Genomic DNA, 18,089 nt, shown 5'->3' with positions numbered 1-18,089 from the left:
TGTTTAACAGACCAATATTTCCTTCGTCTTTTACATCTAGTGGTGTTCCTTTTCCAAATAATATGATGAAAGTAATAGGCAGAGTTAGAGGATACTTTAAACCAAAATTAATCTGTCAAGTTTGTGGCAAGTCTGTGTATTCTGCTTTGCATTGTTATCATCGGTTTGATCAGTGTTATCAAGGTTTTATTAACTCTTCTTTTGGTGCTCAAGTTCAACCCTCTACTTATAATGCTCCTGGTCCTTCACAAGAAAATTTTGTAGGATCTTCTACTGAATCTGTTCAGGGTCTGCTATCTATTAGTTATCTACCTAATGGTTCTGCTTATAATTCCTACGCTGGATTTCATGACTATTTTAGTGTTAAACCAAGTCAACATCATATCTCATCAGTTCAGCCTATTAGATCTTCTTCATTTCAGTCTCCACTTCCATATCAGAATACCAATGTTGGTCTTTCTATTCTCTCATCTAAGACTGGTCCTAAGGTACCACAGTCTACAGGAATTTCTTATCAAGCCGTAGCAACACTGCAGTTAGTAGGTGATCAAGCTTGGTATGTGGATTCAAGGGCCTCTTATCATATGACAGCAGATGGCTCTAATCTGATAATGTAGTCCCTTTATTCAGGAGGTTCCAAAGTGCAGGTTGGTAATGGAGATGCTATTCCCATTACTCACATAGGTATGCTTATGGTTTCTTCTCTTGATACTCATAAGTTGTTCAACTTAAGAATATCCTCTGTGTTCTGCAAATTACAAAAAAATATGTTGAGTATTTCTCAGATTACTAATGACAATAATGTTATAATTGAGTTTCATTCGGATGTTTGCTTGATAAAGGACAAAGCTAGTAAGGCTATTATACTCCAAGGCACTGTGAAGAATGGCTTGTACCAACTGGAACTATTAAAGAATTTGGTCTCTCCTCAACATTTCTCTAGCAATTATGTTTCATCTTTTGCTGTGTGTTCATCAACATCAACTAAGTCCTGTTCATCTACTAAGATTCCTAATACTACGACTAGTTTGTCATCAAGAGCTATGAAATAATCTAATTCAGAAATGTTTAGTATGGTTACCTCACCTACTTGTAGTTTGAATTGTAATAAAGACATATGCTCATATTTGTATCTGTTATGGCATGCATGATTGGGTCATCCCAATGTAAGAACACTTCATATAGTCCTAAATAAGGTCAATGTAAAGCATGCTTTGCATAATAAAGCTATGTTTTGTGAAGCATCCCAGTATGACATATTACAACAGTCTCACTTTCCACTTTCCAATTCGAGAGCTAAGGTTCCCTTAGAATTGGTACACTCTGGTCTATGGGGTCCAACCCCTATTCTTTCTAAAGAAGGTTACAGATACTACATTATCTTTGTTGATGATTTCAACCGCTTTACTTGGATTTATCCATTAAAACTCAAGTCTGAAGCTTATGCTGTGTTTGTTCAATTTCATTGCTTTGTGGAGAAATAATTGAATGCTAAGTTAAAGTGTTTGCAAACCGATTGGGGTGGAGAGTATAGGTCCTTCTTTGGTTATTTACAACAGCAAAATATTATGTTTAGATACCCTTGTCCCTATCTCTATTAGCAAAATGGGAGAGTAGACAGGAGACATAGGTCTATTACTGAATATGGTTTATCTCTCTTGGCACATGCTAGAATGGCTTTAAAGTTTGGTGGTCAGCCTTTAGTACAACCACTTATTTGCTTAACAGGTTATCTATTTCAACTCTTGATTTTGTGTCTCCCTACTATACTTTGTTTAATCAAGAACCTTCTTATGGTGAGTTTAAGGTCTTTGGTTGTAGTTGCTATACTTACCTTAGACCATATAATAAACACAAGTTGGCTTATCACACTTAAAAGTGTGTATTCCTTGACTACAGCTTATCTCACAAAGGCTATCTATGTCTCTCCTCCACTGATAGAATTTACATTGTCAAGCAAGTGAAATTCAATAAATCATAGTTCCCTTTTAAATCTAGTTTTTAACTTTCTTCTACTAATGATTTTCTGACTTCAGGTGAATTGGTTACACAAAATTCTAGTCAACCCTGGATACTACCATCATGTGTGTCTTTTGTTAAGTCTACTTTACTCCATTCTTCTTCTGCTCAGTATACTACACCTTCAGATTCCAATGTTGTTGAATCTAATGCAACTGCTCCTGGTCCTGTTATATTAGTGTCTTCGTCTACCTCTCCAAATAGTTCTTCCTCTAGTGATATGCATACTTCTGCAGTACCTCATCCCTCTAGTCAAGTGCCTACTTTAGAACAAGCTCCTCTTCCAGCCATAGATGTTCCTGGAATTCAACTGGAAGTTGTGCTTCCATTGTCATCTAATCCAGCTCCAAACATACATTCAATGATCACTAGGTCCAAAAGTAGATCTGTTGCCTCTGGATATTAGCCCCTGGTCTCTACTTCCACTATTCTCCCTAAACCAAAATCAGTTGCTGAAGCCCTACAAATCCCTGAGTGGCAACAAACCATGGATCATGAATATTAAGCCTTAATGAGGAACAAAACATGGGAATTGGTTCCATATGAGGAAGGCATGAACGTGGTTGGTAGAAAATGGATTTTTAAAACCAAATTACACTCAGATGATACACTTCAAAAGTCTAAGGCCAGGTTGATAGCCTAAGGCTACCAACAAACTCCTGACTTAGATTATTTTGACACTTGTTCCTCGGTTGTTAAAGCTGCTACCATCAAGATCATGTTGTTCATCATAGTTGGTCCATACAGCAACTTGATGTCAATAATGCATTCTAAATGGGAAACTCACATAGCAAGTTTTTATGGCTCTTTTTGAAGGTTTTTTTGTCTCTAATTCTTCACAAATTAGACATGTCTCTAGGCTGCACAAAGCATTGTATGGTCTTAAACAAGCTCCTAAAGCTTGGTTTGACAAATTGAAGAATGCTTTACTTGCATGGGGCTTTGTCAATTCCACCTCAAATGTCATCTCGTTCTACTACCGAAAGGAATCACAAGTGCTGTATCTTTTAGTTTATGTTGACGATATACTTGTGACAGGTAATGACCCCCAGCTTATCTCCCAAGTAGTGACTAATTTGAATGCTACTTTTGCTTTAAAGACTATTGGAGAGATTCAATATTTCCTTGGCTTAGAGGTAAAACGAAATTCTTTTGGTTTGTTATTAACTCAAACCAAATATGCCCAGGACGTGCTTGTAAAGGCTGGTATGCAAGACTCAAAACCTTGCCTAACACCTATGGTTACAAGTCTGAAACTAGGTAAAGAAGATGGAGAAGCCTTTGATCAGCCAACGTTATACAAAAGTATTATAGGTGGGTTACAACACTTAATTTTGTCTCAGCCAGAGTTAGCTTTTTCAATAAATAAATTGAGTCAGTTTCGACAGCATCCGACAGTTGTTCACTGGACAACATGCAAAAGAGTTCTTCGGTATGTTAAAGACACTTTGGATCATGGTATTTTGTCCACCAAAGACAAACCTCTTACCTTAGAAGCTTTTGCAGATGTAGATTGGGCTGGAGATGTTACTGATCGTCGGTTCACTAGTGGGTTTAATGTCTTTCTAGGTGGAAATTTAATCCAATGGTCATTCATAAAACAAAAAGTGGTCTCTTTGTCATCAACTGAAGCAAAATACAGATCACTCAATCAAGCTACTATTGAGTTAGTTTGGGTGCAAAATCTATTTAAAGAGTTTGGTGTATCTATAGTCAACACTCCAATTATCTAGTGTGACAACATGAGTGTTGGGGCACTCTCATCAAATCTTGTATTTCATGCTCGAACAAAACACATTGAAATTGATGTGCATTTTGTTCGGGAATTGGTTGCCAGGAAGTTGTTGCTTGTTCAGTACATTGCTTCTGAATATCAGATAGCAGATGTTCTGACCAAGGCCTTATCCAGCTCTAGGTTTGCAATATTACAAGACAAATTGAAAGTCAGTTTTGTTCTTCCAAATATTGAAGGTGCTTAGTTGTGCAGTTCAAATGATCAGTCCTGCTGTTCAAGCACTCAAAGCTGATAGCAGTTTGCATTATTCTACTCTGAAGTAGTATGACATGCTATTGATGTTTTGGAACAAAATCAAACCAGGCATTTAAACATAGTTAAGAACTACTGGGAAAAGCTATTAAGGAAGTTCAATTTACGGGAGCATATTGAGTATTATAAACTCAATACTTGAAAAGAAGTTGTTAAGGTAGTTTGGTTTACGGGAAGATATTGAGCATTAGAAGAGATCAATACCTATAAGGGAGTTAGTTTACTGGAAGATATTAAGTATAAAAACCTGAAGTTCTTGTTAATATTTTCAGGGTTGTGTTTGTAAAGTTTGTAACTACACTAGGGTTGTTTTTGTAACAAAGCAAACCTTTAGTGACATGGTGTATTTTGATATAACCACCATTATAAATATTGCCCGCCTTTTATAACAGAATTTCAAGCAATACAGATTTCATTTTTTACTCTTCTACTGATTCTTTGCTCTATAATTTTTCCTTTGAGTTAGTTAAGTTCTTGTTTTTGCTTCTTCAATCCTTTCAGTTAAGATTTAATATGATGAAATTAATTAGTATTGTTAATTTGGGTATATATATATGTGTGTGTGTGTGTGATATTTGGGGTGGTAGCTTCAGCATTAGGAACCGCCGGCGGCGTAGCATATATTGAAAAGAAGGGCAACAGTCATGTTGGGTGGACTAAAGTTTGCCCTAATTACGACAAGTTCTGTGATTATATTATAAGCTCCCTTGCTATGTCACTTCTCGCCTCCATCGTTCTTGTTTTGCTCATCTTTCTATCCATTTTCTCTCTCTACAAACGGGCTCGTTATTAATTCAATCAATCAAATTAATTACACTCTGCTTAATGCTGTGTGAATTTGCATGCCTTGAGCATGAAGTTTGTGTATGTTTTAGAGAAACTAGCTAGTTCATTCCTTTGTGTGCAAATCAATGTTTTCTTGTGTTATATATTTTTGTATGGTAATATTTCTTTGTTAGTTTTAGCTATGAGACGTGTAATTGCTTTGGATTAATGAAGTAGAGTTATCGTATTTCTTTCACATAGATTAATATCAAACATATATGAATCATACGTTCGTTGATCTGTATCTATTATATTTAAAATAACATATAATTTTTTTATTCCTTTTTTTTCATCTAACTGATGTTAGGAGAACCCTGTCTAGGATATGAAAGTTCACAATAACACTGAATAAGCTCAGTTCACCTATCATAATGCAAATAAATGAAAAGAATCATTTTAATTGCAAATGATAGCATAATTGATAATAACTGCACAATTAATTTGTAAAAGCCGGCCCTTATAATAATAAACAAATGCTTTTTTTTGTTGTGTGTAATATTATATATTATATGTTCACAAAAACGTGTAAAATGAATAATCTTTAACCTCGTTTAGATTGAATTAAGAAACATTAACCATGCATGGCATAATATAAATCTTTAGGTTGACAAATACATTGTTTTTTATTTTTGTGGTGCACCCAAATTTTCATCTATATACACACACTAATGACTTAATTTGTCACACCTTAATTTGCTTCAATTCGTTCACCACCTTTGCCCTTATAAACAAAAAAACAAAACAGTTTTAGCCACGAAAAACCATGGAATATCAACTGATAACCAGCTGCCACTCTAAAACCTGAAGCTCTGCCGCCACTGTTGCTGATGCGGTTCTTAGGGTCTCACTATTGCAGCTACACTAGTTGCAGTGTTTGTCATGGTGACCAGCAAGCAAACGGAGGTTGTGCCGTACCTGGAGCACCGGTGGGAGTGATGATTCCACATACAGCCAAGTTCATCACTCGCCGCCCTTCGTGTGAGTCCCATATATTTAAAAAAAAAAATCTTGTCCCTTATTTTCATTTTTTATACTTTAGCTTTCAAATTTAGGTAATTGTGTTTCTCTCATATTTCATGGTTTTTCAGACCTTAAATTAATTACTCGATCTTTTATAGATGATTAAAATGGTCTTGAGCTGAGCTCTGTTATAAATTAATATTTAATATTGAGAAATTTCTTATTTTGGCAGGGACTTTACTGAGAAATTTCTTACTTCATTTGTTTTTTTATGTATGTAGATATTTTGTACAGCATTATCAGTTGCTTCCTATACAGTTCTAACAACACTGCATCGTTATCCCTTACGTTGAAGCTTGCTTTCTCCAAGAGTTCTTCCTCCATTTTGCATTTTGGGACATAGTAAGATCAATTAAAATTATTTTTACGTTGATCTCAGTTGTTTTTCAAACTTTATAAAAAACTAAAAAAAATTATTTAGTTCACCTCATCAAGCATAACCCTAAAAGTAAACAAACTTTAGACTATTTGAGAGCATCGATACCTTGCTTAAAATACGAAATTGTGTCGACAATGAAAATTACAAAAACAATAATTTAGCAATGAAATTAATATGTAAAATTGTGCATTGATTTTGGGGTGGTGGCTTCAGCGTGGGAGCTGCCGCGCTGAAGCGTATAATGGATTGAGGGGGAACCATCATGTTGGGTGGTCAAAAGTGTGCCCTACTTACGACAAGTTCTGTGTTCATGTGGGAACCTCCGCTGCTGTGTCACTACTCGCCTCCTTATTCTTGTTTTCCTCATTATGCTTTCCTTTTCTCTCTTTACAAACAGGTTCTTAATTAAATTAATCAACCTAACTGCCATGCACGTCATTCCTCATCATCTTCAAGATCGTTGCGAAATTCTTGCCTAGCGTTTTGTTTAATGTTGTTCTTAAATTACTTAATGTTCTCCTCTTAATGTACGTTAGCATCTTTTTTTCTTTTGAATGTATAGAGTTTGTTTTTCAATGAGTTTACCGACCTCTATAAGGTTCCCTTATCTACAACTTTCTTTGATCTAAAAGAAAAAAATAATGGGTGTGGACAAATTTGTTCAAAAACAAATATGTACTGGTTATATTAATTTTAAATGAAAAATCATTTTTTGTTCAAAAACAAAATAATATTATCCAATCAATCTATACAAAACAATATATATAAAATAGTACAATACAATACCTACATCATATAGTTATTCGTATGTTTATTGTATAACATACAATATTAATGTAAATAGCATATACAATGTCGTGTGCCAACATGCCTTTAGAGTATTTATATTTTCTATTATGATATTTGATGAGTTCCAAACGAATTCAAATGATTTTCTATCTCAAACCAATAACTAGAACCAAAGTTTAGTTAAAGCTGCTAGTAGAAATCTGAAATATTACTAGTATTAGAAAAAATATCAAAATTCAAATTATTAGACTACTCTATTATGACTCTCAAGTTTTTCTTTTAAATTAATCTCCCTTTCAATTTTGAAATAAAATGGGTAAAATAAAATATATTCTATTTGCTTTTAATTAATATCATTAAAAAGTTTTGTTTGGATTAAAGTTCACTGTATTCAAATGTGATACATAATAGTTTTAATAAATCTAAGATATATATATATATATATATTATATATATATATATATAATTATATATTATATAATATATATATAAATAAAAACCACCACTATCTGCGCAGCCCAGTTTAAAAAAAAAAAAAATCCAAAACACAAGTTATTCGAACAATTAATCGAATGATTCCGAACATTTTTCGAACAACTCGTTTTGTTAATCGAACGATTTCGAACGGCGATTCTATGTTTGTTTGAGTTCGAACAATTCATTATGCTTTTCGAAAGATTTTCGAACGAGGATGTTCAGTTCATTTGCAGCCTTAGTAATGGTGTCCTAGGTGTGGTGAAAGCTGACGTGACAGTGTCAATCTGCTATCATGTTAGGGTTGTAAGAGAAGGTTGTGAGATTGAGTTGTAAGAGTAGCATTTTTTTTAAAAGTTACCTATTAGCTTTTTAAAATCTTTTACCTTTTTTTGTAATCAATTTTAAAATTAATTAATTTGAAAATGGTTTACCAAACCACTTTTACTCTCGAACTTAAAAATGAAGAGAATTAATTCTTAGTATAAATCAATCCTAAACACACTCATGCAAGACTTCTGAGTCTCTGACTTTGATTATTCTATTGATTTTGACATCTGAGTCTTTAATTACGATTATTCTATTGAGTTAGAGAATTTTCCTTCAACTTTCTTTGAAGCCTCCTTGCACTTTCCTCTGACCAAATGTATCTAAAAACATGAACCGTCTCTCCCTCTTTATACCTTTACTCTGCAACCACACGGTTTCTGGTAACAGAATAGAGAGAATTGACAGTGTGTTTTAGAGCCTCAGATCAGAATTAAGCATGGACATGGAAGGAAATAGACGTGGTAGCCAAAGAAGAAGGGGCGTGATTTGGAGAGACATAAGCTGTTTGTCTAATGATCTCTTTTCATCCATCTACTCTTTGGTCTGCCGCCTGGTGAGCATTGAGCAAATTATCCAAAACTTTTGACACACCAGTCAATCATATTCTTAAATCATTGTATTCATATAAATCCTTCACCCAAGCTCCAAAAATATTACTATGGGGCGTTTGGTAGGGGGGTAATGTGGGATTATTGAAGTTATATCATCTTATATTATTTGATTATCACGTTTGGTTGTCAAGTAATATAAGATTTCGGTAATCTTCAAATACCAATAGTAGTTACTGTTTGTAATATTAGAGGGCGTTTGGATCATATAATGTTTTTTTATCTTAATAATAAGATTACCGGAAAGAAAGATTATATTGTAGATTACTGGGTTTAAATTATTATTGTGCTTAGTTTAATTAATTGGGATGCATTAATGATTAATGTGTTTGGTTGACTGATGCGTGTTTCCTACAACATGCAATATGTAGCAAGTATACTAATCGCACAAGTAATATAATGATGAGTGAGTATCGTTCCCACGAGGATTGTTGCTAAGCACTAAGTTTCCTAACGTTCTCAAGTTGAAGCAATCGAATTCTTTTTGGATTAAAGGGAGTAATTTAAACTATGATTAAAACAAAATTTTACTAAAATAAACTTAAACTATGAAAGCAAGATTTAAACGGGATAAAATCAATTCAAACAAACGGGTAGGGTTTTGACTTCATTCGGACTTTATGGGTTAAACCTAAAGAATTAAGCTAAATTCATATTCACATGCATTGATTGTAAATCGAACTCTCTAAAGTGTCAAACATACCTTCTCAGGCTATGTTTTCCTACTCTTCCCTATTAACCTTCCGCACCCAACAAATTGAAAGTTAATAATTCTAAGCTCATTAAGCACAAGAGTCCTAAAATGATTTCATTGGTTCTTGAATCTATCTCTAGCATCCAATACTACAATGGTGATTACCCAAGAAGTCTAACATGATTCATTTCTCAATCTCATCATGTTCATCACATAAAACCAGTAAATGCAGAGTAAACACACAAACAAAGCAAAATCATATGAAAAGAAAATAATCAATAACTTAACCCATAAAAATCTGAACTACAATCAAAACCCTAACCCAAATTGGGTTAGTTCATGGCTAAATCAACAACACAACTGAAATAAATGAAAATACTGAAGTTTAATATAATGAAAATAAAAGAAAAGATAAGAAATCTCCCCAAATGATGAATCTCCTGGTTCAAAATCAAATCTTCACCCTTCTTAATCTCTCAATCGCTCCAAAATCAATCTAAGAAATGTAAAAGCTGCTAACCCTACTTCCTGAACAACCCCTTGCAAAAAGGCTAAGTTTTCCTTTTATACTTCGCCTAAAAACCTCATAAAAATGCTAGAAAAATAAAACTATGCGTTTTACAAAACTGAAAATTGCAAATGTCGCTTCGGAGAAGAAGAAATCTCGCCGCGGCAAAGAAGGAAACAGATCTGGTTCGTGACTGGCGCATTTCGCCACGGCGAAGCTTCTTGAAAAATTTTGAAATTACAGAATTGCCCCTTTGTTTGTATCTTCGCTTGATTCTTTGATCTTCGGTGCTTTCTCTTGCAAACAAGCTTCATAGTGCTTGATTCTGCTTCAGAACTCTCCCAACTTCTAAGATTCGCTTGCTTCTGAATCCAGAATTTTCAATTTTGTCCTTATTTGCTCAAAATGTCCATTTTAACCTGAAACACGAAATGTAAAGAATTAGGCAACAATTCAGGTTAAAAATGAACTAGAAAGTACCTAAAATCCGACTAAAAAGTCTAATAAAAATGGTATAATCCATGGATTATCAAATACCCACAAACTAAAGATATGCTCGTCCCCGAGCATAAGGTACAAAACTAACAGAAACAAAAACAACAAACAACGAACAAAAACACCAAACACACACAACAAAACTTAAAATGAACAAAAACCAACAAGACTCAAACTTAACATACAAATTTCCTAGAAATTACACAAGTCTCAAAAGTTGTTGAAAAATTATTATAAAAAAATGTTCAACACTCCAAGAAGTTATAGGCTATATCGACTGTCTTCCTCAATCGGTCCACCGAGTAGGTGATCCCCACTTCAATCCACATTCTAACTTCCTGGATTATTTTATGCAAAAATGTAAAGTTTATCAAATGGTGGCAGACTCCATAAGCCTAAATATCGAACTACTCTCCACTAATGAGGAGTAGACAAAGATAAGAATCAAAAGGTCTTTAAAAGCTTGTAACGTTAGGCTTGGGTAGTGGGTTCCAAGAAAAAGGATAGGAATAACAAAGTGAGAAAACTCGGTTTTCCTAATGCAAAAACTAACATCAAATCGAACTCCACTTCTTCTCAACCACCAATCAAAATGTCCACTAATTCAGATCCCTCAACGTGTATCTTTCTTATTTCGGATACCACAAATGCGGTAGGGGAATTGCGTTTAAGGTGTACGTGGCGTTGTTATACTAGAGGTTGCCAAGTACTGCTAGGCAGTTTTTAAGGCGGGTTCTGGTTTCCAGCCGGTATACCCTTAAACTAGGCAGAATCATTTTTTTTTCTTTTTTTTTTTTAATTTTATGACAGAAAACGAAATTCACAATTCAATTGAATTAAGGTGAACTACCTCTTTTGTTTTTATTTCTCTTCTCCCAACCCCCAAACTATTCTTTTGGCTTATTCATACAACTCTTTCTATTCCTTGTGTTTGCATTAGGACTGAATTCTCCTAAGGGTACGAAAAAGTGTTTTGGGTATAAGGATTGGACAATTTTGTTGTTTTCTAAGAAAAATAAAGCAATAAAATTCATACGGCTCAAATGGGTGACTAGGGACAATTTCATTCATGGGTCAGCTAGAAAGGCTCAAACGTTTCGAAAAATGCCTAAATCATCTTCTCAACCATGTCTAATCCTAGAATTTCGCCTCAAGCACTTCTCTACTAGGTTCTAGAGTCCACCAACATTATCAAACTTCACCTAATCGCATAAAATGAATCTAAGCATGCCGAAATAAATGAAAATTGTGGCTGAACCACTCAACAACCCTCAATCAAAATCCAGTCAATAAACATAAGCTTAAAGTAATGTTTAACATTTCTCAATAATAAAATTGCAACAACCTCATTCTCATCATTGATTTATACAATTCATCATTGGCAAAAACAATCAAACTCAAGAAAAATAACTAAAGTTTTTTTTCTTCGTTTAAGGTGTACGTGGCGTTGTTATACCAGATGTTGCCAAGTACTGCTAGGCAGTTTTTAAGGCGAGTTCTGGTTTCCAGCCGATATACCCTTAAACTAGGCTTTATTTCTATTTCCTACCCCCAAACTAAATATGACATTGTCCCCAATGTTCCATTATGCATAAATCAGGAATAGAAAATCAAAAATAACAAAGGTATGAGAAAGCTCCCTGGTTAATCCGTGAAGTGTCCCTCCACAATGCACACCCAGTCTCGGACTTTTCATCACCTAAAATCTATCAAAACAATTGAAACTGTGGTGTCCCTTGTGTTAGCAAAAATTCACAAACTAAATTGAAAAGATTACATCCTAATCTCGTCCTTACAACAACTACAAATTAAAAGAAAACAACTAAAACAACTATACAATCCAGAACAAAAAATAAAAACTCAATGAAAAACCAATTCAACTAAAACAAAAATAAACTAAAGGAAAACAAAAATAGGTGCTCCATTGCTCATTCTTTGCCTCCCTCGTCTTCCTCTTCTTCCGCTTCTGATCCGGAGCCCATCCACTCATTTGAATCCCAGTCGGCCCATTGGAATCCTGAAGTGTCAATGTTGAGCTTGTTAAAGCTACTCTTCTACATCTTATACATCATTTGGGTCTGCTCAACCACCCAATCCTGACGTTGTGTCATCCTTTTCATCATACCCATCATCTCCTCCATCATCTCCTTCTGTGTAGCTATGGAGCTGGAGGATGTGGTAGGACCTTGTGTGGTTCTCTGTAGTTTTGTCCCTGCTCTTGGTTGCTCAGTTGCTGGACGTTCAAAATGCTTTTGATAATAATCTGAGCTGAGAGTTGGGGCAGCATGTAAACGTTGCTCATCATCAGACACCTTGACTCCAGCTTGAATGCACAAAGCTATAATGAGATGTGGGAAAGCGTAGCTTGTTCGCCCTGGTTTTGAGGCATGTTGAATACTGTTCCAGATAATATCTCCCACAATAATACTTTTTCTTGTGGCAATAGAGTAAAGCAATACTGCCTTCTCTTTAGTTACTGTGCTATAGTGCATTTTCGGCATGATCTTCGCACTAACAAAATACTGCCACAGTCGAGCTATCGGTGTCAAATCAGTTCATTTGAGGGTTTTCTTTTGTTTCTTCGACACCGCCCAAGTTGCCCCTGGTTTTGCAATGACCGGAAGAATGATATCATCCTCATAACTTGACATCCTAAACCTTGCGTAATCATCCTGGAAAATCCTAGGCAGTTTATAAAAGTCATTGATCACCTTTTCCGAAAACAGCATTTCAACCTCTCTCACAAATGTCGTATCCTCTTCACAATCCAGGAGATTGGCATAAAACTCCCTCACTAGCGGCTCTACAGCCGATTGTGCAGGAGCACTCATAAACACTTCCCACTTTCTCCCTCGACTTCAGTCCAGGGCCTGACTCGCAGTCAACCCATGCTCAGGAACAAAACCCTTATCCTTTCTTTTGATAGCCCCTTCATATCTTTTCTGGGCCTCCTCACTCACGAAGCGGTCATCCACTTTTTTTCCTTTTCCCTTGCCTTATATTGATGCTTGGCTTTGACCGGCATTTTCTCTAAACTTATAGTTCAACTCAAAAATGCCCCCCAATAATTCAAGCCTAAGTGTTCTACACAATAGATTCAATTCTACAAAAACAAACAACACTTCCAACAATTTGCACTTCACCCCCCAAACTACAAATTTTTCAAATTCAACCAACACACTTCAAAACTCAAAACCCGCACTTCTCACAATCACCCAATGCACGAACTACCCTTCCTCTAACAAAATCAACGCTCAAAATCACCCAAAATTCCACAACTCAACCGCAAAAAAAATTTTCAGATCTACAAACTAAAACTTGAAATTGTGCGATAAAAAGGTTAGGGAACTTGAGATCTTACCAATATGAAGGAGTATTTGCCACCAATTGAACCAGAAACAGTCCAAATTGAAAAGCCCCAAATTCTTGATCCAAAAATTTTCGTGAAATTTTCGCGAAAATTATTGTTGAAATGAGTTGTTTTGGTGTTTATGAGGGTTAAGGAGTAAGAAATTTTGTTGGGAAAACACTGGGAATGCAATGGATTGAAGTTTGAAATTTTTTCTCTCAAGTGGCTATGAAGAGTCGTGTGAAGAATGAAAAGAAAAAATGGGTATTTATAGAAAAGGCTCGTCGCCGCGGCAAAGAACAAGCTTCGTCGCAGCGAAGTTCTTCAATCAAGAACCCTAAAAAAAAACCCAGGTTTCGTCGGGGCGAAAACCTCCAGAGGCTACACACTCTTTTTCCAGCTTACTTCGCCCCGACGAAGAATAATCTTCGCCGCGGCGAAATGCCTTAGCCAAATTTCGTCCACCTACTTCGCCGCAGCGATGACAATTCCTTCGCTGCGGTGAAAACCTCCAGGAGCTGCACATTTTTTTCGGTTGCTTCGCCGCAGCGAAGAATACTTCTTCGCCCCGACGAAGTCTGGGACTTCAAAATTCATTTTCCTACAAAATGCTTTACAGCGGCGAAGAAAACTTCTTCGGCCCGGTGATGTCTGGAGCATTTTCTGTCCTTTTCTTTGCTGAAAACTTCACTTGAAACACCCAAAAACATACCAATTAAAAATCATTCAAACTCACAAAGAATTCAAACAAATCCACACAACAAAATGAAAAACAAATAATAAAAAAAACACTTGGGTTGCCTCCCAAGAAGCGCTTGTTTATAGTCGATAACTCGACTCTCTCAATACTTCACATCAGCCCGGACTATCCAAGTACATCACATCTCAGAAATTTCCCTTGTACTGGAGCTTCATTTGCTGATGATCTTTTTCACACAGTGGCCTTGTTGAGAGTTTCACCACCCATTTCCATCCCTTGGTCATAACTTTGGTAGCTCGATTCTTCTCACCTATCGCCTTCTGTTTTCTTGGCTTTACTTCATCCTTTTTGATGTCAGAGACCCGTTCCTTGTACGAACTCAAACTCAACTGCAGCTTGTCTCGGAATTTTGTGCAACCCCTTCTGCAATGGTTGTGACTCTTGAGCTGATTTGGTTTGACAATGCAGCTCTTAATTTCCACCTTAGGACTATTCAGTTGGAAGGCTTCAATTCTTGACTGATCCACCACATCGATTTTTAAACACGACTCTTGTTTAGGTGGAGCTCTCATTGATTCAAGCACATTAAATGTTATTTCTTCATCTTGCATCCTCATGATCAACTTCCCTTCTTGAACGTCGATTAAAGCTCTTCCGATAGCTAGGAATGGTCGTCCCAGGATAAGAGGAATCTCTTTGTCTTCTTCCATATCCAACACAAAGAAATCCGCAGGAAAAATAAACTTGTCCACCTTAATCAACACATCCTTCACAATGCCCCTCGGATGCTTTATTGATCGATCTGCAAGTTGCAAGCATATGGTCATCGGCTTTACTTCACCAATTCCTAATTTCCTGAAAATAAAAAAAGGCATAAGGTTAATGCTAGCTCCTAAGTCACATAAAACTTGATCAAAGGTGATATCTCCTATAGTACAAGGAATAGTAAAACTCCCTGGATCTTTGAGTTTCGGGGGCAGCTTCTTTTGTAAGATGGCACTGTACTCCTCAGTGAGCATCACCGTTTCCTCATCTTCTAGCTTCCTCTTGTTCGATAAAATTTTCGTAAGAAATTTCGCGTAGCTCTGCATCTGCAAAAGGAATGTTAATATGCAGTTTTTTAAAAACATCAAGAAATTTAATAAACTGCTTATCCTAATTTTCTTTTCTGAGTCTTTGAGGAAAAGGTACGGGTGGTGTGTGATGCGCCAACTCTGGTGGTATCTCGGGGAATGGCAATTTCTCTTTCCCCTCTTCCTGCTTTTGCTTATCTTTCCTTAGGCTGGGTGGTTTCTCTTCAGCAATGATTTCTTCATTAACTTCCTCATCAGATTCTTCATTGTTCCTTGATAGACTTTCCTCTTTCCTTGATTTTTCCACCTCTTCAAAAACTGTCCCACTTCTCAACGTAATTGCATTTACTTGCTCACGTGGGTTAGTCACCGTGTTGCTTCGTAGAGACCCCTGTGGTCTTTCATTTAGCTTCTCGGCCAATTGGCCCATCTGTATCTCAAGATTCCGAATAGACGCCTCTTGATTTCTAAAATTTGTCCTCGTCTCATTCATAAAACCCGTGGTTTCCTGCATGAATTTTCCAAACATGTCCTCCAACTTTGTCACTCTTGGATCTCCCGGTTGATTATTCACCCCTTGTTGGTTATTTGGAACTGTCCTCTGGTTGCATTTATTATTTTGCTGGTTTTGATTTCCCCAAGCTAGATTTGGATGATTTCTCCACCCCGGGTTGTATGTGTTGGAGTATGGGTTGTTTGGTTGCCTCTGATTTCCTGTCAAGTAGTTCACTTGCTCCGATGATGAAGATGATGAAGCAAATGTGTTCCGCACTTGACACTCACTGCTCACATGGTTTCCTACACAAAAATCACAAGTTAGTTGAGGTACTTGTACATAGTTTACCTGCATACTTTCCAACTGTTTCTGAAGTGCCGTGAGTTGGGCTGAGATGGCAAAGGCATCAACTTCATGAAGACCCGAAGATTTTCTTGGTGTCACTCTCTCATTTGGTCTTTGATAGTTGTTGCTTGCCAAAACCTCAAGCAACTCATAAGCCTTCTCTTGTGTCTTATTCTACAAGGCTCCCCCTGATGCTGCATCCACCGTGGTTTGCACATTACCCATCAGTCCATTGTAGAATGTTTGGACTTGAAGCCAAACTGGCAACCCATGGTGTGGACATTTCCTCATTAACTCCTTGTACCTCTCCCAAGCCTCATACAATGACTCAGACTCATCTTGTAGAAATGATGTGATATCATTTCTGAGTTTTGCTGATTTAGCTAGAGGGAAGAACTTGGTAAGGAACTTCTATGCTAGATCATTCCAAGTTGTGATAGTTCCCGGTGGTAGTGCCATTAACCACCCCTTAGCTTTATCCCCCAATAAGAATGGGAATAACCTCAATCTAATGGTGTCATCTGATACTCCGTTCGATTTGAAGGTGTCACAAATTTCCAAGAAGTTCGCAATATGCTGATTCGGATCTTCCTTCAAATCACCATTAAACCTTACCGACTGCTGGATCATCTGGATGATTGCCGGCTTAATCTCAAAGTTGTTGGCTTACACCGTAGGCCTAGTAATACTCGACCCACTGCCATTAACCGTGGGAACTGAAAATTCCCTTAACGTCCTGTTCTCTGGTTCTGCCATCTCAATAACTATTTCTTCTGTTTCAACCACGATATCCTCTCTTTCTCTTCTCTCTCTGTTAAGTCATATGGCGGTCCTCTCAATCTCAAGATCAACAGGAACCACTGGCTGAGGTCTCGCTCTTCGCATAAACTGCATAGAATTAACAAAAGAAAGTGAGATCACAAACCAACTGAAAATTTAAAACAAAAATTAAAACTTCAATCTAGCTAACGATAGGAAAACTCAATGTTAACTTAAAACTCAATCTCTGGCAACGGCGCCAAAAACTTGATGCGTGTTTCCTACAACATGCAATATTTAGCAAGTATACTAATCGCACGAGTAATATAATGATGAGTGAGTATCATTCCCACGAGGATTGATCGCTAAACACTAAGTTTTCTACCGTTTTCAAGTTGAAGCAATCGAATTCTTTTGGATTTGAGGGAACAATTAAAACAAAATTTACTAAATTAAAAATTAAACTATGAAAGCAAGATTTAAACGGGATAAAATCAATTCAAACAAACGGGTAGGGTTTTGACTTCATTCGGACTTTACGTGTTAAACTTTAGGAATTAAACTAAAATCATAGTCACATGCATTGATTGTAAATCGAACTCTCTAAAGTGTCAAACATACATTCTCAGGCTATGTTTTCCTACTCTTCCCTATTAACCTTCCACACCCAACAAATTGAAAGTTAATAATTCTAAACTCATTAAGCACAAGAGTCCTAAAATGATTTTATTAGTTCTTGAATCTATCTCTAGCATCCAATACTACAATGGTGATTACCCAAGAAGCCTAACATGATTCATTTCTCAATCTCATCATGTTCTTCACATAAAACCAGTAAATGCAGAATAAACACACAATCAAAGCAAAATCATATGAAAAGAAAATAATCAATAACTTAACCCATTAAAATTCCAAACTACAATCAAAACCCTAATCCAAAATGGGTTAGTTCATGGCTAAATCAACAACACAAATGAAAGAAACGAAAATATTAAAGTTCAACATAATAAAATAAAAGAAAAGATAAGAAATCTCCCCAAATAATGAATCCCCTGGTTCGAAATCGAATCTTCACCCTTGTTCAATCTCAAAAATTCCTTAACATGAAACTAAGGAAATGTAAAAAGATGCCCTAACCCTATTCCAAGACTCTTGCAAAAAGGCTCAGTTTTCCTTTTA

At 36.2% G+C, this 18,089-nt stretch overlaps 1 non-coding gene across 1 annotated transcript; it reads left to right on the top strand.

Moving 5' to 3' along the window:
- Positions 1-16,416: 16,416 nt before the first annotated feature.
- LOC116110846 lies at positions 16,417-16,523 on the top strand. The gene has a single exon (XR_004124972.1). It is a non-coding gene; the product is annotated as a small nucleolar RNA R71 (small nucleolar RNA).
- The last annotated feature ends 1,566 nt before the right edge of the window (positions 16,524-18,089 follow it).

Source organism: Pistacia vera, unplaced genomic scaffold, assembly GCF_008641045.1.
Source record: "Pistacia vera cultivar Batoury unplaced genomic scaffold, PisVer_v2 Contig615, whole genome shotgun sequence".
NCBI lineage: Eukaryota > Viridiplantae > Streptophyta > Magnoliopsida > Sapindales > Anacardiaceae > Pistacia > Pistacia vera.
Note: the sequence above shows the minus strand (reverse complement) of the source record. Positions and strands in the feature narration are given on the sequence as shown.